Raw genomic sequence first — 23948 nt, 5'->3', positions numbered from 1 at the left:
GCTCAATACAAACATTTTTTTCTTTGGGAGGGGGGTCTATCTCCCCCTGTTAAGGTGGGAGGGGCATTTTTCTAAAAAAAAATTATCAAAATAAAAAAAAATTATTAAAAAACAACGGCAACACTTACAATAATAAATGATACCATTTCCAAAAGGCAAAATTGTGCATTTGATTCTAATTTTTAAATCAATATAATATTACAAATAGTTTTTGAAATAATCGATTTCAAAGTTAAAAATAGGTGAACAAATTTTTTTTAAAACTCATTTTATACTATTTTTGTCCAGACAGTGAATTTTAGTAAAAAAACTACTCACACATAAAACTGCCTCAATTGATTCCTTATCGATCCGTGAAAACTATATGTTTCTATGTCTTCTAGTTTTTGAGAAATTTGAAAAATTATTTTATCAGATTTTTCTTTTTTCAAAATATTTTTTGTTTTTATTTGTTTTTATTTTCCAATTTTCTCAAAAACTAGAAGACATAGAAACATATAGTTTTCACGGATCGATAAGGAATCAATTGAGGCAGTTTTATGTGTGAGTAGTTTTTTTACTAAAATTCACTGTCTGGACAAAAATAGTATAAAATGAGTTTTAAAAAAAATTTGTTCACCTATTTTTAACTTTGAAATCGATTATTTCAAAAACTATTTGTAATATTATATTGATTTAAAAATTAGAATCAAATGCACAATTTTGCCTTTTGGAAATGGTATCATTTATTACTGTAAGTGTTGCCGTTGTTTTTTAATAATTTTTTTTTATTTTGATAATTTTTTTTTAGAAAAATGCCCCTCCCACCTAAACGGGGGGAGATAGACCCCCCTCCCAAAGAAAAAAATGTTTGTATTGAGCACCTCCACAAAAACCCGTTATCAAATCCTGGCGCCCAAGTTATCCTACTACGTGCCGAAACAACATTTTTGTTCTATACCTAAAAGTTCGAATTTCTGTATTTGGGTTGAAATCGAAAAATTTTTTTTTCTAAGCCAATTTTGAAGTGATTTTGATAAAAAATACCTCGATTGATTAAAAAATAGATATAGTTTCAGAATATATTTTTTAAATAGCATGTTGTTTTGAAAACATATACTTTAAATTGATGCCGAAGTTGGGCAAATGACGAAAAAAATGAAATTTTTGAACTTTGACAGCTTATAAATTCTAAGTGGTTTAACCGAGTTACATGTTTTATACATTGTTGAAAAGGTATATTTATCTTCTATCAGAAACTGTAAGAAAATCGAAAATGGGTAAAAAATTGTCGAAGCTAGAATTTTTTCAATGGGCGAAGGTCCAAAAAACAGTTTTTTGCCCGTAACTCCAGATTTTGGGGGTGTTAGGGGATTTTCAAATACCGTTTCGTAATCAGTGCGACTAGCTCTACAAAACCTGATAGGTCTCCGCCCGCGTATATTTTGAAACCTCATTTTTGTAACACCGTGTTATTGTAATTTGTAGCTAAATAAATAAATAAATAAATACAAAAACCTCAACAAAATTTGGTTCTTATTATCCCTTCATTTTTTCCAATATATGAAACTTAGTTTTTTTTTCCGTAAGCATGACGAGGACGACCTTAATCGTGGTTTGAAAACTAACGATATTTGACCCCTAGAAAACCATAAAAAGCATCAAATTCAAAATAATCTTTTAAGATTACGCTTGTCCAAAAAATTATAATGAAATTATTTGAACAAAACATCACAGTTTATAAACAAAATTGAAAATTAAACAAACCTCATTTAAAAAAAAATTGAAAATATGCAATTTTTGATTGGATTTTTAATTGGTCCATTTTTAATGATGAATAAAAAGTTTTAAGCGATTTTTCTGCATATAAAATTTTTTATTGAGCTTTCCATTTTTCACTGTTAATTTTGACTTAAGTATTCGCACCATATTGACTTGAACGTTTCATATTCCTTTGAATGGCTTGAATCCGACCAATTCGCCCCGTTTTGAACACGTACCTTGGATCAGAAACTTAAAACAAAGAATGTGTTGACGCAAATTTAACACATTATTCATTGTAAATATTTTAATATTTTTCATCAAAAATAAAAACAAATGAAAATAATTTGTCAAATTGCTTATGAAAATATTAAATTCTCAAAATTATTTTTCCTACTGAAAGTCAATTATAATGTTCAATGGAATTTTGCGGGAAAAAATAAAACACAAAAAGTCATAAATTTTTTCTATAAGTTCTATGAAAAAAATTCACAATTTCATTGTGTGATGATAACTCAGCTCTATAATAGCATTTACTATATTTTTTTTTTAATAATAAACCAATCAGCTCAATGTCAAAATCACTATTCGCCCTCGCACTGCATGTATGCAATTTTTTTCTTCTGAAAAGTTATTCCTAATTCCATGAAATAAAAAATGTCAACAATTTCTCTGAAAAAAAATTAAATACCCCACAAACGTGTAGGTATTATTTGTGTTTCCAACGAAATAACTGATGAAAATGCCATTAAAATTTGGTTTCAAGCTCAAGTTGAAAAAATAAAAACTATTCATGACAATAAACCATTTTCTTTATACCACAAATGATTTTTAGTAATTTTTTTTTTTCAACTATAAGTCTGATCACTTAATCTTCCATAAAAATCAATTTTTATCCTATTATTCATCCATCACAAAATTCTATGTGATAACGACTTTTAAGTAAGACGTAATCACCTCATAAAAAAAGTAAACCAACACAAAAAAAAATATCATCCCACTTCTGTAAGAATTACTTTGTACGTCACAAACTTTCTCCCTCCATTTATTTAACTTTTCGAACAAATCTGTCCCTAAGGACGCAACTTTTCTGTTCACAATTGCATATAATTAATCGAAAGAAAAACACTGCCAATAGAACAAGGAATAAAAAGATATCGCCATTTTGTTCATTTTATACCTTTCACTAAAGTCTTCGTCCAAATAATGTTCACGTTTTCTTATCAATCACTTTCAAGTCCTTCTTTTTTTTTTTTGTGTGTGTTATTTTCAATTTCAACCTTCTCTTCTTCATCATCAACACACTCTAATCATTATCATCCTTCTTTTCATCGTCGTCGGTCGTTTGTCGAAGTAGCTGGATGTATCCTTGCATTAAATGAACAAAAAAAAAAAAAAAAAATAAGAAAAATAGAAGGAAGAGTTACCCATCATTGTGTTTGACTGAAGTTTGGATCATTTTGTCATGATGAAGCATCGACTACGATTGAATGGACAGCCAAATTGATAGCTATTCAATCAGCATTTCCAGAGACTTTCTCTTTTTCACTCCTTTGAATCCCAGTTCGAGTTAAAACATATATATTTTTGGTTTTTCATTTTAAATAGTAGAAGGTATCGTCCTTACAGTCAGTCCTTTTTCTATCTATTTGGTCAAATTATTTCCAATCAATCCTCGAGATGCATATTATACCGGTACCTATCCAAGTTGAGATTTTTATATGAAAGAAGAAAAATTATCGAAGCGTAAGGTTTAAAAAAAAAACTTATATAATATCCTTTTTATTCTATAGTAATTCATCCTGGGAGATATTAGTTTCATTTAGGGATCAAAAGAAGAGAAAGATAAAATGAATTGAAATCTGCTGAACCTGAACCCTTGAATCATCTATAACCCAATGATGAATTGAGTCTTTTTAATTGCAATTTAAAGTTTGTCATTTTTTTTTATTTTTTTTTTCGTCATCAGGATATCTTCTTGCTGTGATTGAAAATCAAAATTAATGCAATTTTTATATTATTTTTTGGAAACTAAATTGAGTACTTAGTCAAGATTTGGGCAAAAAAAAAAGGTTATGGATAAAGTCGAATTGACGAATGGCTGGGATAAAATTTGATGATAAATTAGCCTGTCAAAACTATAATACCTGGTTTGCTTTAAAAAAAAAGATGTTACAAAGTTTTTTTTTATTTTAATAGGTTTATGGTTGAAATCGATTTATATGTAAAATTTTTTTTTTTTTTTGCATAAGTTTTTGAATAGGGTTAAAAAGTTTTTAATAAGTTGGAAATTCAAGTTTTTTTAAGTGACAAAAACTTTATCGATTGGCATCATTTTTTTTTTTTTTATTTATTTGTTTTAAAACCAAAGTTTTGATAAACTTTTGGAATATGTGTCGATGAATATGAGTGATTTGAGTTACTCTCAACTTTTTTTGCTTTGAAAGATGATTGCTTCTCAATTAAATTAGTACTTCGATATGTCAATCAGAGTGGACTTAAAGTTATCAGTTGTCTTTTGCTACTCTGGTTCATAAACGTTTACAATTTATTTTTAAAACAATTTTTGGAAAGGAATACAAAACTAAAGTGGACATAGTAAAATGAATAAGACTTCAAGGATAACAAAAAACATATCTACTTCAACAAAATTTGGTGAAGTAAATGTATTTGACTTTACATTATCCAAAAATCACGAGTTATCTTAATATGTTGTATAGTTTCTATATGGTCCTCAGTTCTAAATGTAATATTTTTTTTATACTTTGTCATTTCAACTAGAGAGCTTAACTAAAATTTCATTTTATACCTATAAAATATTAAAGAAGCTATATTTGAACTTCTATAAAGCTTCGATAAGGTTTCTTTGCATTAAACAAGAAGAAAGTCGTACAATTTATAGCTTCATCATCAAAGCTATCTTCAAATCGAATTGTAGATAAAGAAGTCATCGCTTCTATTACTTCGTATTTGTAGTTGTAAAAAAAATCTTTTAAAAGCTTTATCGGAGTTTGCTTAGTTTTAAAGGGTTTCAAGAGGCCTTACCAAAGTTTGATAAGACTTTTTGGATCACTTTTTAATTACTTTAAAGAAGCAATTAACGAAATTATAACTTCTTATAAAACAACTAAGTTTTAGAAAAGCTTTTTAGAAGTTATAAACCACTGTTTATTTTTTTTTTAAATGTACCGTCTAAAGTATCTATTAAGTGAACCAAGTCGTAACAAGTAGGTATTGGATGGTCCATTGAAAAGGGTAGACCTAGAAATGCATGGCCATTAAAAAAAGGTATGATAGAATGGATTGACTGTTTCCAAAACATGTCGGTAGTGAACTTTTGGGTCCTGACAGAAGTGTAAATAATAGTTGCATTTTTTTTTAATGTGAAACTTTTAAATAAGATGGATCAATCAGTTTATAAATTAACAGTTTTGTAGTGTGACAAACTCATCAAGAACCAAATCCTAGTGACACACTCTTTATCATTCCTGTTAAGGTAAAAACTTATACAAAAATTGAGGGTCTACCATTTGCTGTCAAATGTGACACGCCTAGAATGAGAAGACACTCATTTTGTTTGCTATACCTCGAAAGCTTACCTTCTTCCGAAGCGATTCGCCTTAAAAGTGGAACTATAGCGCTCCAATAGACTAATCGCACTCTTACCATTGCAAAAGTCAATATAAATCTTGATCCGCTGACATAGTTGGTATATATCCCCGTTCTCTTATTGAAAATGCGTGAGTTTGGTTTCGTTTTATTTCTTCTCCGCTGGATTGGAAATTATCTTCCGGACCGATCAATATGAATTATATTTTATATGGGATGTTCTCAAACCTGCTACGCACATAATAATTGTTGGCGTGCCCCAGGGCTCCGTTTAGTCCCCAATACTATTAATCATTTTTATTAATAATTTTTTTTTTCGGAAATTTCTACCGCTTTAATTCTATTCTCGAATTCTCACCAGTCATCACCAATTGCGTTCCATATTCTTATTTGTTTTCATTTATTTGATAACTCAGTATTCATTTTTAAAATTAATAATGGGTCACTGGGGTGTATGTGGAACATTTTTTTTATACTCAACACTAAATAAAACAATTGTCAATCATTCTACATCGTAGTTTCTTAAAAATGGCATCTTCTTGTTTGCAAATGGGAAAATAGTACAAGGAAATTCCTCATCGCTGTTATAAAATTCATCGATTTTTCCCTATCCTTTGAAAACGATTTCTTATACAATTTTGGTTGAACTTAATTTATGAAGAGTTACAATAAAGCCCAGGCTATGTACCTATATAAAGTTAAAAAAAAAATTATGTTTATCGACAGCATTGATTTGGATTAAATTATTTATGAAGTAATGCTTACTAAATCTTTTTCTCAAAATCATATTCCTGACAGTGTTTTTTTTTTTTTAAAAACACCTCAATGTTGTTATATTAATTATTTAAAAACTTCTGTGAAACCTTAATTTTCCCAACAAACCATTATCGCGATAAAAATGATTAAAAAAAAAATAAAAACTTTGTATAATCCTCTGAACCTTTGTCACCATGTTAATACTTTTTTTCCCTCATTTACTTTTGATGAATTAATGAAATCCCTTCAATTATTTATTTTGATTCAGTTAATATTTTTTTAAATATTATGTTTCCATTCACAAGAGAATCATCATCATACAGAAATACACAAAAAAAAAATAACAAAAATATATTATTAAATATCAAAAAGGATACAAAGGATCAAATTGCAAACAAAAACACGTAAATAAAGAGCTTATGTGTTTATTTTTTTTTTCGCTTGGTGCTTGCCTTATATAGCCACTAAAGCTGTAGAGTTAATTGCTTGACGTGACCTTTTTTTTTTTGCATTCTATTTATAGACTTTGTGTATTCTATGAGAAAAATCCTCGAGATATAACACTCTATATACAAGCAAATAAAGAAGGGGAAGAAACCTTGGAATTGTTTTTTTCTTTTCTCTTCATTTTTTCCTTGTTACTTGTATATTTTCAACATCCATGTTATTAATTTCATCACCCCAATCATCTGGTTGGCAGTTATCGTTACTTCTAACTATAAAAATCCTCATCTAAAAAAGTTAATGGTGTTTTGCTTTTGGGATCCTTTTTTTTTTTTGGTTATAACGATGGCATTAAGAGTCAATGTGGTTGCAAAAGAAAAAGGAAACTTTCGACTTTCTGATGTTCATTTTCTTAGATTTAACCTCCTTCAGCTGGCACCGCCTTGAAGTGATGACCCCATGAACACTGAGATTTCTTTAAATTAAAGTTTCAAGTAAGGTACAAATTGTTACATTAAATGATTGAAGATACATTTTCTTTCATGGAGCTAAATAATTTCTAAGCAAAATCAATTTTAATCATTCTTACTCGCTTTTAGCAGAAATTTAATTTGTCCTACATACGTTACAATTGTTACGATAAGGCTGTCTTTACTTGTACAAAAATAATAGTTTTTTAATTTGACACAAAAATCGTCAAAATCGAAAAAGAATTGTCAAAATTAGAGCTTATTTAGTAAACTATAATCGAAGTGGGTCACCGTGGTGTATGTGTGAAATTTTTTTTTTCTAATTTTTTAAGACGCAGATAGAATTCCTTTGCTGTTTAAATCGGCTAAGTTAAATTCAGTTTTTGCTAAAAAAAAATTAAAAGAGAAGAACTTACTTTAAGCGAATAGGTACCAATCTTTTTTTTCAAAATTATAAAACGAAAGAATCAAAAGATTTTTCAATTACGATTTTGACCATATTTGCTACATGCGGGACCCAAAAGAAACCCCAACCAATTTGCTGAAGTGATATACACTTTAATTGAAAACACGTAACTGGTGGTGGTTGGGTGGTTTTTGGCGAATTCGAAATGACACAAAAAAGTAATCGAATTCGAAATTAATAATTAATTTATGGCAGAGTTCAAAAAAAAACATTAAAAAAAAATGACAACCAAAAAAAAAAGAACATTACAAAAATTATATGACAAACAGAAAAACATGGCGTCCGCGTCAGACGAGTAATTAAGAAGTTTAAATTACCATCATGTTAAACTGTTGTTGACAGGTTATATTGTGGTTAAATGTACTTAAATATTATCCAAAGGTATAAAGCATAATATATGCATGCATATTTGGCTCTTAATATTGTATCATTGTTACAGAAAGTTACTACCTATACATATTTAAAATTATACACCGGAAGTGTGGCTTGAGCTTCAGGAGCGAGGATAGCAGCTTTTGTCATAATGCTTACTGTGACAGTTTCAGCTGTCATATAATTTTGTTTGTGTCTAAGGATAATTGCTTCTTGTTTTTTATTAACACACATACGAAAAAGGATTTTTGCAAGTGCTTAAATGAATGTAATAAGATTAAATTATTCAAGGATATTGCATATAATACATTTTTAATTTGTTTTTAATGTAATGATGGTTTGATTAAAATCCCAGGTTGTGTTGCAAAGTGTAGAAACTCAAGCAATCGATTTCTTAAAAGTAATCAAATTAAATTTTATAAATTTTCATTCCGATTCTAAACTTTGTGAGAATAAGTTCTTATAATAAATTCTTACTTATTGTTATTTTTGTTCGAAGCCAAAAGCATTTTAATTACAATAGGTTATGGGCGACAATAAAGATTATGTGCAATCTATTCCACAATTTAACGGTTGTGGATATGATGATTGGCAATTTCGAATGAAAATTCAATTGGAATCGAAAAATTTGTGGGACGTTCTAACCGACGAACCCCCGGAAGAAGCAGGTCCAAGAAGCGAGTTTATGAAGAGAGATAAAATAGCTAAACATTGTTTGGTTAGTTTTATTCATTCTGATTATCTCAGTTATGTGAGAGATCAAGAAACTGCAAAATTGATGTGGCTCAACCTGGAGTCTACATTCGCTAAAACTTCGATGGTTAACCAGCATTTACTAAGAAAGCAACTAATAAAGCTGCGAATGAAAAGTAGCGATTCAATAACATCACATTTGGTTACCTTCGAAAATTTGGTTCGTCAACTGAAAATGGCTGGGGCAAATATGGAAGATAATGATGTCCTAACCCAACTATTTTTAACGTTGCCGGAAAAATTTGATGCTTTGGTTACAGCTCTTCAGAACTTAGACGAAAAGAAACTTTCATTGTCTATGGTCAAAGAAAGATTGAAAGCTGAAGAACTGAAACTTAATGATCGCCAAGGTGAAGATTTTCAAGAATCAATAGCCTTTTCGAGTAAAAAGAAGAACTACAAGAAAAAGAAATTTAATGGCAAATGTTTTAAATGCAACAAATTTGGTCACCAAGCTAAAGATTGCTATGCAAAAGAAGCTCAAACCGCAAGCCACAAAGGTTTTTGCTTCATGGCGGATAGAAAATGTCCAACAGATAAACAATGCAAAAAGATTGTTTTCAAGCTAGATTCTGGAGCTAGCGATCATCTCGCTAATGAGAAATGGTATTTTTCAGAGATGTCCGAATTGAAATTTCCCATTGAAATAAATGTTGCCAAAGACGATCAATCCTTGGTAGCACACAAAATGGGACAAATCAAAGGATTGAGCGATAATAAAACTGAGCTCACGATTAAAAACGTTCTATATATACCTGAGCTAAGAGACAATTTACTTTCAGTAAGTAAATTAACGAATGCTGGAGCTGAAGTCAAGTTTTGTGGACACAAGGCTTTAATTTTGAGTAACAACGAACTTATAGCGACAGCATACTTAAGAGCGAACTTGTATGAACTTGAAGTAGAAATCAATGAAGCAAAGGTTAATATATGTTCAAAAGATGAATCTTTGTTATGGCATCGTCGTCTTGGACACATCAGTAAGCAAAGAATGGATGTCCTTGCCAAGACGAATCTAATTTCAAGCAATATTCAAAGGTCCAAAATTGATTTTTGTGACGTATGCATTGAAGGAAAACAGGTACGAGAACCCTTTAATGGAACCCGTAATAGAGCTAGGCGAGCTCTCGAACGAATACATTCAGATGTTTGCGGTCCATTAAGTCCAATTGCATATGACGGTTCGAAATATTTTGTTTCTTTTATTGACGATTTTAGTCATTTTGCCATGATTTTCTTGATGAAGAACAAGTCAGATGTGTTTCAAGCGTTCAAAGATTATGAAGCTTTGTCGACCGCTATGTTTAATTGTGCAATCTCAAAACTGACTATTGATCAAGGGCGAGAATATTTATCCAAAGAACAAAATTCTTGGTATAAACAAAAAGGAATTCAAGTTGAATCAACAGTTGCATATTCTCCTCAACAAAATGGCGTTGCTGAGAGGTTTAATCGAACTCTTACTGAAACAATAAGAGTTTTATTAATCGAATCAAGTGTCCCAAATGAAATGTGGAATGAAGCTGCACTTACTGCCGTCTATACGATCAACCGGAGTCCAACCCGTTGTTTAGAAGGTTCGATGACTCCAGCCGAATTATGGTTTGGGTCAAAACCAAATCTCAAAAAGCTAAGAGTATTTGGTTGTAAGGCGTATGCTTGGATCCCAACTCAATGTCGAAAGAAACTTGAACCAAGAAGCAGAAAGTCAGTTATGGTAGGATATGCTACGAACGGATACCGACTCTGGGATATGGAAACAAGAAAAATTAAGATCTCTCGCGATGTAAAATTTGATGAGTTTAATTTTCCATTTAAAACCATTGAAAAACAAGTCGATACAAGAGAAAAGCCAAAGTATATCCTATGGAGCCACGAGCAAGAGAGGGAAGAAGAATTTCAAAACAATGCTGTGGCTAACACGTCAGATACACAAGTTTCGCAAATTGAGGAACATGTAAATGAAACAAACCAACTACTAGAAGAAGATGATCAGGAATTGGATGAAGCTGCTATTGCGCTCCCTTCACAAACAGATAACAATCACCAAACGGAGATTGTGAGGCGCAGTGAAAGGGAGCGCAGGCTACCAAGTAAGTTCCTAGATTTTATTATGAATTCAAGGGCAAATTCTGCTGCTGGTATTTTCCCTACAGATCCACCTGATTGTTACAATGATATTCTGAACCGGACGGATTCAGATCTATGGAAGAAAGCTGTTGAGGCCGAACTTGCATCCATGAAGAAAAATTGCGTTTGGGAGATTGTCGATACTCCTTTGAACACAAAACTGTTGCAGTCGAAGTGGATATTCACTATTAAGGAAGATGAACATGGCAACCAAATCAAATACAAGGCTCGTTTGGTTGTGAAGGGATTCTTACAGAAATATGGAATAGATTACACCGAGACATATGCTCCAGTTGCAAAGTTGACCACAGTTCGTGTTTTGTTGGCAGTCGGCGTACATAGAAAGTTCCATTTTCATCAACTTGATGTTAAAACAGCATTTCTCCATGGAGATCTGAATGAAGATATTTATATGGCTGTTCCAGACGGTGTTCCAGCCAGAGAGGGAAAAGCATGTAAGCTTCTTAAGTCAATTTATGGCTTAAAACAGTCTCCCCGATGCTGGAATCAGAAACTTAATGAACATTTGGTCTCTATTGGATTTAAGCGTTCAAGTCATGATAGTTGCTTATATACAAGATTTGACAAAGATATTTTGTTCCTATTGATATACGTTGACGACCTCCTAATTGTTGGTGAGAAAATCACATCGATAGAGAAACTTAAAAGTGAACTCTCTTCTCGATTTGAAATGTCGGACTCTGGTCCGTTAAGATTTTTTCTGGGTATGAAAATAGATATCGATGATGATGGTTTAAAAATATCTCAAGAAACTAGTATCGACAAAATTCTTCAGAAGTTTGGTATGATAGAATGCAACCCTGTCAAAAGTCCAATGGAGAAAGGCTTGCAACTTCAAGCAAATACAACAAGTGAAAATTGTCAAAAACCATACCGTGAACTTCTCGGAAGCATTATGTATATAATGCTATGTACAAGACCAGACATATGCTATGCAGTCAGTTTTATGGGAAGATACCAACAAAATCCATCTGACATACATTGGCAACATCTGAAAAGAATAGTACGATATTTAAAAGGTACAAAGAACTTAAAACTAAAAATTAGATGTGACAATGATCAACCAATTATTGGATTTGCTGATGCAGACTGGGCATCTGATATAGTAGACAGGAAGTCTGTAAGTGGATATGTGTTTAAGGTCTATGGAAGTACAGTGTCCTGGTGTAGCAAGAAACAAACAACTGTAGCTACCTCTTCAAGCGAAGCTGAATATATAGCCTTAAGTTCAGCTACAACAGAAGGTATATGGCTAAGAGGTTTATTGTAAGATTTAAAAGAGATCCAAGACGAACCAACTTGTATTTTTGAAGACAATAGAGGATGCATTGGCATGGCCCACAATTTAGAAAGCAAACGAGCAAAACACATCGATATAAAACATCATTTTGTAAGAGACAGTATTGAAAAAAAATTAATAAAAGTTGAATCAATCGGGACAAAAGAACAACAAGCTGACATCTTTACTAAAGCGATGGATCCTGTACATTTCTTGAATTTGAGAACAAAACTTAATTTGACAGAATAAAGGCTCGATTGAGAGAGGGTGTAGAAACTCAAGCAATCGATTTCTTAAAAGTAATCAAATTAAATTTTATAAATTTTCATTCCGATTCTAAACTTTGTGAGAATAAGTTCTTATAATAAATTCTTACTTATTGTTATTTTTGTTCGAAGCCAAAAGCATTTTAATTACAATACAAAGTTTATAGTTGGGAATTTTTTTTTAATAATTCTCAACGAAAAACTTTTATCTTGAAAAATTAATTCACAGACCAGTGACCAAAGCCGTTTTTGGGGCGGAAAAAATTAACAAAATATATATGCAGGAAATGAGTGATGAGAAAATTTGGGATAATTGGTATAGATAATTGGTTTACATAATATCAAAAATACATGAGAAAAATCGTCACGTGAGTTCTTATTTGTCCTATAGACCATTTTTGGCGAAAATGAGTTATAGATGCCATCTTATATTTTCGACCACGCTCTTTCGATTGCTGCAATCGGAATCGTCCTATCTCTTTTAGTTTTCGAGATAAAAAAAATGATTTTGTCCTATAGACCAAATTTTTTCTATGAATTTTATGCTTATTTGTCCTATATACGTTTTTGTATGCAGTAGGACAAATACTGGCTTTAAAATTATGCAAAATTTGTGCTTAAATGTCCTATATCCAATGAAGTTATATTTTTCACACGAAATGACCCAAAATAGCTATTCCTAGGAAGAGGCGAAATACTCAAATTTTGAACTCATTGCATTGCCAAAATTATCGTTGCTTAATGCTAAGGTAACCATCTCCAATTTAAAAAAAGAAGGACATCATCCATATCGTCCCGTTTTTGCGTGAACCACGTATCTACACCGCAAATTTTGTTCAGTTTTTAAAAGAAATATACAATTTTCTTGAAATTAAAAGTATGAATTGAATCAAAGGAAATCAAGTTGAGTTGTCTCTAAACTAAAACCCTTGTATAATATTTTCGATTACTTTTTTAAACTCAAAATAAAGAATGTGTATTGAGTTTCGATTTCAATAAAAATATTTGGTTTCCTATTTTTTTCTATTTTTGTGTCCTATATCCAATACAAATTCCACTGGAAAAAAAATGTTTAGCTTTTGTTTTTCATGTGTTTGTAACTGTATGGACAGGTGTCCTATGTCCATTTTACTGCTTTTTTTTTAAAACTCATTTTAATCAATATTGAAAAACCGAAAATTGCAGATTGCTTTATGTATGGTTGGGGAAATATCTAATCCTTCAAAAAACATACAAATCACTGTGATTAGGCTCAAAAAAATAAGTTAACCACCATTTTGAAGTTTAAAAACGCTCTCCTGAAAAGTTAAGTTTTTGGTTTATAGGACAAGAACTCACGTGACGAAATGTCAAAAACATTTTTTGTTTTTTATTTTTATCTTAAACAAAAACGTTTGGATTTTGATTAAAATTTTGTACTTTTTTATGTTTTTTTTTAGTAAGCTTGCATTTAATCTAAATCAAAATATTAACTTTCGGTAAAATTTTATTTGTTTTGGAAAAAGTTGATGAAAAAATTTGTTGGGGTTTTTAAACTCAAAGCAACATTTTTTTTGGTTGAAAATTTTTACTTTATGATGGAATGATGGTTAAGAAAAACTTGACTGCGATCATAATTATAAAAATTCTGTTAAAAAAAATAAAAATAATTAGAAAAAAACATTTTTTTGATCGTTTTATCAGTAAATTTGTAAAAATAAAAAAAACTTTTGGTGAAAAATAAAAGTTTGAAATATATTAATGAACAACGGAGATCTTGAATACATATGTATATCGTAAAACTGGTCTGCCGTTGGGTTTTTTACCTTAAGCAAAATTACAAAATTAAAAAAAAAAAAGACATTTATCCATTTGTAACAATGTTTTAAACATGTAGTTTTGGTGTGGAACCCTAAAATCAAAAGTTTCAAGAATCTATTTTTCACCATTTTTTCTACTTCGAAATCGATTTTAAAAATGTACTTAGAAAAAAAAAACATATTATTTTTAGTTAATATGTATATTTAAACAATAATTATTTCAAACCAATGGATTATGTATTTTCATATTTTACATTAATGAAAAAAAAAAAACAAAAAATCTTAAACGGTTTCTACCAAGAAATGGGAAAATTTGAAATAGGTTGATTAACTTCTGACTTTAAGAAAATATAGGGGATAACGTGGATATAGGGATTTACTTAAATCGATGCTTTCTCCTACAGTTTTTGAAATAAATCAGCCAGTCTCCTTTTTGGAATTAAAAATTATTTAAAACAATCAGCAAAACAAATATTTTAAATATTTTTCAATCAACCCCAAAAACTATCCTCTTGCAATACGAATTAAAAAAGTTCCTGCACAGATCCAAAACCCTATTCAATTGACAAGAACGATAAAGATTCTCTATCTGAGTAACAGGAAATAAGAAATAAATATTATTCATCTTTACTCCAATCAAAAAAAGACATTTCACCAACCTCGTTAAAATTTGGTACACTTCCTTAAATGTCCTAAAATTCGACACGTGTGTTAAAAATTATTCCAAGTCAATTGTCGAAAATACCAGTTAATTACTTGTAGTTGTTAAAATATTAGAACTACAGAAGTAACTTCTACTCTATTTTTTTAGCTGTTTCTTATACCTCTTACTTCTAGCCTCCCTATCCTCTACAGAAAAATATTGTAGGTAAGTTTATCCATTGCTTTTTTAATGTTTTTGTCTTTTGCTTGGAGGGAAATAAACTCGCATATGATTTATTTTTTGGTTTGGATCAAACTTACATCCTCCAAATCTTCCCAATAGTATTTTATTTCTCTACTAAATTTTTCTTACACAAAATACTTAAAAATAAGAACGCATTTTCTGCATTTTTGAATGTTTAGACAGTTTAATCACGTTTTCCAATGCACCCTAGGATATACAATATAAACCAACAACCTCCTAAACGTCCCACAAAGTGTTAAACAGCATTTTTCTATACCATATCACTTAAAGTTTTTACTTTCACATATCAGCTGTTTCTATACATGGTAGAGAGTTCAACAGTATTCCCACTAAGAGTCTTGTGCACCGCCAAAGGGAAAACCACAAAAAGTAATGCAATTAAATAAAACGCAACACAACATTACCACTAACTATACAACTATACACACGAAAAACCAACCAAGTCAAACCAAACCAAACCAATACAAGATTGCATCACAACAATTTGCGAAACTTCACAGAGAGCAAACTTGTGAATAAAAGTACAAATATAGGTATGTGCTATTCGTTTTGGTTGTCTGTCCAATTTTCAAATTTGTGCAATTTTGTGTATTATTTTGTTTATTTTTTTTAGGTAAAACAAAAAAAAAAAAATAAAGTAATCACAAGCTTAAGCTCAAAACCACAGCGCACTACTTAGTTCATACCCTTTAATCACATTAAACTGTTGCAATATTGATATTTATTTCATGTTGCACATTCCACAAGAAGGCATTTAAGTCGCACGATAACGACACGACACACGACTATAAATTGTTTAGATGCCAAATTTGAGGAATAGCAATTTAATGTGAAACTTAAGGAAACACATGCCAATTGTAGATGCCAGAGTGTGCCATAAATGATGATGATGGTCGTGCGTTTTTCTTCATCATCGCATATAAAATTTCTAATTTTGAAAATTTTCAAAAAAGTTTTCCATAAATAAAATTACACTAGAGGCAGGCTGCCTCTAAATGGTCTAATCTTTATAGTTAGGTTATTAGAAGAGTAGCTATTAACAATCAAATTATTATTTTTAGTTGCCACTTTAACGAGCGTTTAGCGAATGAATAAGATGTTTTCAAAATGGTTAGCCATTAGGCAAATTTAGTTTTGCATCGTGTTTTGAACGATGGATTGCATACAGTTGCATGCATGCATGTGCGGTTGGAGTTAATTACTCCTTGTCGGGAGGGGGAAATTATAAGCTGTTATTTTGATGATGGAGAAATTTTTCGTTTTGTTTTGTTTATTTTTTAATTAAAAGATTAACAAAAGTTTTCAGGAAGTACTCGTTAATGATTCGGAAGTTGGGTTTACCTTTTAGTTTGCAATACCTTAATGATTCCGATGGATTAAGATAATTTCGGAGAACATGGAACATGGTTTCCAATCATTATTGTACGAGAATTTAGATTGAATTTTACTAAAAGAATCCTTATTGATCCTTTTCAAATGGAGATTGATTTAAATATTTGTAATGTTCTTAAAATTCCCTTTAATGTTTACACTGAACCAAAAAGGTACATAAAATTAATGAATTTGTACATTAAATTAATGTAAAAATTCATGGCAAATGAGCCAATGTAAAAATTCATTAAATTTTTAGAATCTTTTTAAGAACAAATTCATAAGGGAATGAATCTTTCTTAAAAATTAAGAATAAGTTCTTAAATTGTAAGAATTCTGTTCATAAACAAATTCGAAAAGTTTTGAACATGTTTAAGAAAAGTTTCTTAGATTTTAAGAAAAATTCATACAATTTAAGAATTATTTCTTAAATCTTTTTTTTTTCTTCTATAATTTAAGAACAAAGTTTAAGAAAAGTTTCTTACATTTTATGATTATTTCTTAAATTTTATGATTTTTTTCATAAATTTCGTAAATATTCAAATGAAATTTTGCTTAAATTTTATGAAAAAAATCATAAAAACTATGAATTTTTCTTAAAGTTATATGATTGTTTTCATAAAATATAATACACTTTTCATTAAAATTTATGCAGTTATTTATATAAATGCATATAATACATTACCATTCCAAGCCTTTAATTTGTTCCTAAAAAATTGTATTCCAAACAAACAAACTTCAAAAGAAAACAATCCAAAATCTAAAACAAAAAAATGAAAATTGTTTTTAAAAATAAAAGAAATTATTAAGTTCAAACGTTATAAAAATGTTTTATTGATTACTATCACTATAAATTTCACTATAAATTAATTTAATTTTACTTCTTTAATGGATGCATCATCTGGAAAGATAGAAAAAAGTTTGTATTAGTAAAATGAATATGTAGTATTTGGTTTAAAAAATCGAAATAGCTAGAAGGTTAAATTATCTAATTCTTACCTTATTGTAATCGGCACCATTAGACTCTGGATATGAAAAATAATAAAAATAAAAAATTGAATAAGTTGGGGAAAGATAAAAATATAAAGAATTTAGGTACCTATGAGAAATGTTGATAATATTAAGTTAAAACAAAATTTAAATATTTAGAGAAATAAAAAAAAATGCAACACTTACTAAATTCCATGTTTTGCTTTAGTTTCCAATGACAATTTCAATTATACAGGATTTGTTGAGAATCGCCTTTAATATGGTTTTTATTTTTCCCCCTTTGCCGGTCCAAAGTTGAAGATTACGTACGTGCCTCCATATTTCACAAAAATATCAAATTACGATTTTCAATTTTAAAATATGCACCTATAACAAAAAAAAAGAAAACATATTTAATAAATAAAAGAAAGCAATTTTTAACATTATATGTTTTTACACTTATCTGAGTATATGGGAAAGAGGCAACAGGAACCAACAATATTTTCACTTTTGCAATGTACTTATACTCTTCAAAATTGTCTACGTGGTTAAAAAGCTTAACACTATAAACAATATCGTCTTTTATTCACAAACTTTTATAACTTGTTTCGGCAACGACCGTCCACTTTGAATATCAGATTTTAAATTTAATCCTCAAAGAAATCTTTCTAAGGCATTAGGCATAGATTCAGAACAACAGTTATTATTTTCTAGATTGATGAAAAAGTACATAGACTTTAAGAAAATATACTTAAACACTCAAAACGTAAGAATTTTTTCATTAATTATATGTATACTTTCATAATATTTAATGAATTAATTCTTAAATTTTGCAAAATTATGAATTTCGAACATAAAAAGTATGAACAAATTCTTAAATTTTAAGAATAAGTTCTTAATACCGAATACAGGATAACGGTAAAATATTCCTTGTTTTTTGATTAATGAAAAAATACATTCATTTTAAGAAAAAATGAATTAATTCTAAGAAAAAATACTTAAAAACACAAAATTTATGAACTTCTTACAAATGTAATTGCGAAAATAGATTTTTTTTCAATTTTAGAAGGGAAAAAAGTCAATTTTAAAAATTATTTTAACTCAAAATACAACTGAATGGAAAATAATAGTAAATTTCATTCATAAAAGTATGTCCAGATTCTAACATTCAGCAAAATATTCTTTCAAATTGGAGCTAGAAGTTTATGAATTTATTCATAAATCTTCGTATTTGTTCTTAAAAAAAATTCATAAAAAAATTTTCCATAGGAAAATTTTTATGAAAACTGATTCTTAAATTTTATGAATCTTTCTTAAAACTAAACTTTTTTTTAAAGAATTTGTGCTTAAATTTAATGAATTTTTCTTAAAAATGTATGAATTTTGGTTTATGAACGAGATTCATAGATTTTAAGAATAATACTTTTTTCAGTGTAATTGAACGATTTTACGAATATGAGAAATCTAAAACATAACAAACAATCAATTCTATAAACTTATTTCAATATAAACCAATTGTTCTGAAAAATACAAAAAAATACGGTTCGCTGAATTTCAATCTAAATTTTTGTATAAGGATATGGAAATTCAGTATTGAACAATATGATGAATTCTTATGATATACAATCGTAATGGTTTTTGTTTCATGTGTACAAACACTCGATGTCGTTTGATTAGTTTCATATTTATTTTTGTGGGTATTTTCCTTGAAAATTTTAAAAGCATGAATACAACTTTGAAATGGATTTTAATTAAAAAAAATCTCAATTTTTATTTCAATCAACTGAATTCGTTCCAAGTTGAAAATAATAGGTAAAGATTTTAGTGATTTTCCGCCATAAGTCGAACAGGAAATTGTTGCTATATAGCGTATACTTGCTAAAGGTTTAAAAATTGTGGTTTTATTTTAAAGTTGTCCTGTCCAAATTGATACGAGAAATAGTTGAAACGAAATTCAATTGGCGAAAATAAGTGGTCAAGTAAAAATTATTCTTGTAATTTTAGACCATTTGGTATCTTTTTACCGACTTCCAAAAAGGAGGAGGTATTCAATTCGTCTGTATTTTTTTTTTTTTTTTTTTATGTTTGTTACCGCATAACTTTGGACTGAGTGAACCAATTTTGATAATTCTTTTTGTATTGGAAAGCTGGTGGCTGCAGTGTGGTCCAGGGGCGTACACCCCGGGGCCCCCACTGGAGACAATGCAGAAAAGGAAACTGTTAGCATAAATTGAGTAACGAAGTAAATTAAAATGTATTTGAATCACTTCGGATACATGGGAGACAAATTATGTCATTCAGTGTAATGTATAATGCATTGGTAGCCACACAATATATATTGATTTGATAAAAAGTTTACGCAAGGGGGCCCAAAAAAAATAAACTGCTTTTTAAAAAGAAAAATTATAATTTTATCTTAGAGCCCCAAAAAATATAACTTGAAAAATCTTTGCAACCACAGATAAAACATTAGAGGCCCCAAAAAAGCAAAAAACAACTTCAAGCCAGGGTCCTGCAGGGGCCCCAAATGCCTTTACTTCAGGCCTTGTTTTTTTAATTAAATTACATTTATTGATGGATTACTAAATATTACTAAGGAGCCCCCAAAAATAAAACTTCGGGGATCCAAAAATATTATATGAAGGGTCCCAAAAAATAATTTTTCAGAAACCCCTTTAGTTGAGAGGCAATCAAATATTAATTTGATTGCCCCAAAATCTATTACTAAGGAGCCCCAAAATCTATTACTAAGGAGCCCAAAAATATTCATCAAATTTTATGATGACATGAAAAATATTATTTGAGGATCCTCAAAAGCTATTACTTCAGTGGTTCAAAATAATCAAATGGAAAATTAAATATCTATTTAGGGGCCCCAACATAAATACATCAGGGCCCAAAATAAAAACATTACTTTATTGGTGGCAATCCGAATATTACATCAGAACAGAGGCCCCAATACCTATTAACTCTTGGCTCCAAAAAAATTATATTATAGGGGCCTCTAAGCACTTAATTTTGAGGCCCCAAAAATAATTTTTCAGGGGCCCCAAAAGAAATAAACTATGTTTGATGATGGAAAATCAAATGTGTACACATTACTTCAGAACAGAGGCCCAAGAACTATCAATTCCAAGCTAAAAAAATTTTATTTTAGGGGCCTCTAAATATTTAATTTTAATTTTTCAGGGGCCCCAAAATAAAAAAAAATTATGTCTGATGATGGAAAATGAAATATGTATTTATTACCTACTTCAGAACAGAGGCCCCAAGAACTATCAATTCTAAGCTTCAAAAATTTTTATTGTAAGGGCCGCTACATATTTAATTTTGGTGATCCCAAAATTAATTTTTCAGGGGCCCCACAGTAAAAAAAAAATTATGTTGGATAATGGAAAATCAAATACATATGTTTGTGTATATTACTTCAGAACAGAGGCCCCAAGAACTATCAATTCTAGACTAAAAAAAATGTATCTTAGGGGTCTATAAATATTTAATTTTGGGGGCCCCCAGTACAAGTATTTACTACTTTTAAGATTGAAATTTTAAGTAAGTATAGCAAAGTGCATTACGAACATATTAAAACATTAAAATAAACCTAAAAATAAATAAGCCATACAAAAAAAATTGATGGCGTATACGTACGGCATTTTGTTGGTACTTTTGGCGTTGAATTTCATCAACGTTAATTGTTTTTTGCAAAACTACTTATCTTTAAAGCCATATTTTATCGTCTTAAATATGTTTTTTTTCTTTTTTTTCAAAGCTATTTTTTTCTGAAAGATATTTGGTATAGAAAATCTTGGTGGTTAAGGTAACTTATGGTCTTTTGAAGCATATTTGAAGCAAATTCCAGTTTTGGACTCCTGATTTGTATAAAAAAAAGCAAAATATTACAGAAAAATATATATTTCAGATCAAACGTCAAAAAACATTTCATTCAAGATTAGTTTTTGGGACTTTATAGCGAAAATAGTGATGAGAAGAGCTCAAAAACTAGACGTGATAGATAGAATAAATCTGTTAACAGTTTTGAATTTAGCACACTCAAGTTAATTGAAATCACCTTACAGAGTTCTTGCTCTCGACTTTTTTTTTGTTTTTTGCCGACCAGTGTAATTATCCAGGAAATCATTTCCTTTATTATTGCCACTTAGCCGAAACAATTTTCAATTTTAAAGTTCAAATGACCTCAATTCCAAATCGTTTCGCTCCACTTAAATTTAAAAAAAAATGTATTATTTTTTCTTCGGTACAATTTTCGATACTTAAAGAAAAGTCATCGAAAATGATTGATAAAAGTTCTAGGGCTAAAGACTGGAATTATTAAAATGACATTCCTCTTTAGCTCCAATAAATAAGCGGTAACTATTCAAGTTGTTCAAGTAATTAACCACAAAATACAGATACTTTATGTATTTTGTTTCGGAGTTATTTCAATTTTTTATTCATATCAAAGTGTCTTTTGTATTCTAGATGAAAACCATATTGTTGTTATATAAATTACAATTTATAAAATATCACTGATCAAAATCATTCCTTTAGGCTGATATATATTTTCATATTTGACATCATTGTTAAAATTTGTCACTTCGATGTCATCTTATGTGGTCTTATACAATTCTAAGAACATCAAACGAATCCATTATAGTTTGTAATCTTTGTCTCCTCATAAATCATTGACAAGAATCTATTTCAAAGAAAAAGAAACCACATATTATGTACATTTACCCTATTGCAATTGTAATCCGCAATATAAATAATCAAAAAATATTTTAAATCAAAAAACAGTCCTTGAAAGAATTGCCTTCAATTTCCCTACACAGAGAAACTACAATACAATAGAAGGGAATTAATTCGGTTTCTAGTTTTGAGGCTAAAGAAATTCTTACAAGAAATTTCTGTTGACACCTCTTTTATGGTTTTTGCCAGAGAAATCCTCTTCAGTTTTTATTAAACCCAAAAGAAAAAAAAGTCTTTTTTCATAAGAAGTTTGGTAAACTGTAACAAGTGGTGTGTGTTGTATTATGTATCCACCACACACATTGCACAAGAAAACTACAAAATACGTGTCGTTCTCTAGAAATATATAGATCCTGTGTGTCTATGTGGTTTGTGTGTGTGCAAAAAAAGGGATTTAAGTTACTTGATATAAAAGAGGTGGTGAGGAGGGAATATAGAACCAAATGTACATGTTCGAGTTTGAATTTTAGAATATTTTGCAATTGTCAAGGAGTTTTGTAAATCCCAAATGAAAGTGTTACAATCCTAAAGGTAACATGTCTTTTCTTTTGTTTCAAAATCGTCTCGTATACCTTTTATGTGATATCCATATGCTCAGAGGTACCATAGATTTTGCACAAATACACATACAAATATGGAGAAAGATACTTTATTTGTTCTTAGTTTTATTGACGTAAATAAATGGCACGTTTAGTATAGTTACATAGTTACAGATCTCTCAATCCCTCTCAAAGGATTAAGGTCAAAATTTTCCGAATAACCTTTACACAAATATTTACACAAAACATGTGTGCATGTGCACTTGTAGAAATATTGTAGGCCAATGATTTGATTTGTTGTATTTGTGGAAAAAGCTTATTGGAAAAACCAAAAAGTTGACATAGAAATGAATAAAAGTTTATTTTGAAAATAGGAAGAACGAAACAAAATATTGTTCATTATTTTTTTACATTCATAACTGACTTTACATCAAAATATTGCGGTTTGTCATTTTACTCAGGATGTAATTGTGTTCCATCCTTTTTGATTGACATTAGGAAGATAGTAAAGATATCGATTTAGACCAGTCTACAAAAAACAAAGCATGTCATCATAAATTGTAACTCGTTACAAAGTTTTTTTTTAAAGCCTTTTAGTTTTCTTAAAAGGTTACATTTTGTATTTTGATTTTGCAAACTACATTTCTATAATGTCTTCTTTTTATATACATGAAAGAAGAATGCACAAAAATTGGACCAAGAACACTACCTTGTGGTACCCCAGTCACAACGTCTTTTAAGTTAGAGAGCTCTTTTTAGTGGCTTATGTAAAAAAAAATTCCTTTAGTTATTCCTTAAAATTAACAAAGAGACTTTTTTGCACCCAATTTTGACGTGATAACGTCTTATAAATCGATGAACCATGGCAGCCACCACAAAAAAGTGACGCCATTTTCTCCCGTTCCACTTTCACACTTTCGAAGTGCGGCAAAAAATTTCAATTCAAGATTAAAAATAAACTATTAGAGGTACAAAAATCTTCTATAGCTTATTTGAAAGATAATAACCTAAAGCTTAATCCAAATGAAGGATTTTTAAAAATTCCGTCATTTAATAGGGTGAACAGGGGTAAAACGGAGAGATGAAGTTTGGGCTAAAATCTAAACGCGAAATCGTTGAGAGTTTGCTATTGATAGATAAAACTAATTTAAGAATAACTGCATTTAAGAAAAAATTCTACAAAATTTTGAAACTAAGCTACAACGTTTTGTTTGAACGTTATACACTTGTTGGGGCTATGACAAAATGATGATTTTGGGTAGGGGACATTTTTTTTTTTGACAATTCTAGGTATAGGTGCCAAGTGAAAGA

General features: G+C 29.7%; 1 protein-coding gene across 8 annotated transcripts in view; it reads left to right on the top strand.

Annotated features, from left to right (window-relative positions):
• The window catches only part of LOC129918124 (heterogeneous nuclear ribonucleoprotein L), a 369767-nt gene that overhangs the window by 303820 nt on the left and 41999 nt on the right, over positions 1-23948 (top strand). The gene's annotated exons all lie outside the window — the stretch shown is intronic.

The sequence above is a fragment of the Episyrphus balteatus genome, chromosome 4 (genome assembly GCF_945859705.1).
Source record: "Episyrphus balteatus chromosome 4, idEpiBalt1.1, whole genome shotgun sequence".
Taxonomy (NCBI): Eukaryota; Metazoa; Arthropoda; class Insecta; order Diptera; family Syrphidae; genus Episyrphus; species Episyrphus balteatus.
The sequence above is the reverse complement of the archived record's forward strand: the minus strand, read 5'-3'. Positions and strand labels throughout refer to the sequence as shown.